The sequence below is a fragment of the Anomaloglossus baeobatrachus genome, chromosome 1 (genome assembly GCF_048569485.1).
Source record: "Anomaloglossus baeobatrachus isolate aAnoBae1 chromosome 1, aAnoBae1.hap1, whole genome shotgun sequence".
Classification (NCBI taxonomy): Eukaryota; Metazoa; Chordata; class Amphibia; order Anura; family Aromobatidae; genus Anomaloglossus; species Anomaloglossus baeobatrachus.
In genome coordinates, this window is record NC_134353.1 from 630,660,278 (window position 1) to 630,660,614 (window position 337).

Below are 337 nucleotides of genomic sequence, written 5' to 3' on the forward strand. Positions count from 1 at the left end.
GCTCACCTTCCTAGTGGTCTTTGGAATTGATTATAACCTGTCTCTAATAAATAAAACATTTTTTTATGTCAACACTATCACAAGTAAATACACCTTAAGGCTATGTTCACACTAGAAAAATGATTTTTCTTAAGAAATTTCTTAAGAGTGCACCTGTGTTAAAAAACGCACCAAAAACGCACCTGCGTTTTTGGTGCGTTTTAGGTCCGTTTTTGGTGCGTTTTAGGTCCGTTTTTGGTGCGTTTTTACCGCTGGTTGCTCCCTGCGTTATTGTGCCAATTATCTATGGCAAAAAACGCAGTTAGCTGCAGAAAAGAAGTGACATGCTCATTCTTTT